Raw genomic sequence first — 436 nt, forward strand, 5'->3', positions numbered from 1 at the left:
AAAGTTTGGTGCATAAATGTTTACTAATAAAACAGGAGTGTGGAACAAGGAGCCTGCAATTATAAGAAATCTGCCATTTATATCCTTCATTATTCTTGATGCTGTAAAATGAATATTCTTATTAAATATTATGGCAACTCCTCTAGCTTTTGAGTTGAAGCTCGAATGATAAATCTCCCCAATCCATGGATATTTGAGCCTGACTTGATTTGAATTTTGCAAATGTGTTTCCTGTAGGAATATTATGTCTGGGTTCAGGCGTTTCATATGAGAAAATATTTTAGACCGTTTCACTGGATTGTTCAGACCTTTAACATTCCAACTTAGGAATCTAACAGCAGGTGTTGAGGAAACCTTTAAATCACCAGACATGTGACTTGACAGGGGTCAAAAATATTGCCATCCCTCCCAATCTCTCCCCCCCCCCCCCCCACCC

This window comes from Nematolebias whitei, chromosome 7 (assembly GCF_014905685.2).
Source record: "Nematolebias whitei isolate Nwh7 chromosome 7, NemWhi1, whole genome shotgun sequence".
Lineage (NCBI taxonomy): Eukaryota > Metazoa > Chordata > Actinopteri > Cyprinodontiformes > Rivulidae > Nematolebias > Nematolebias whitei.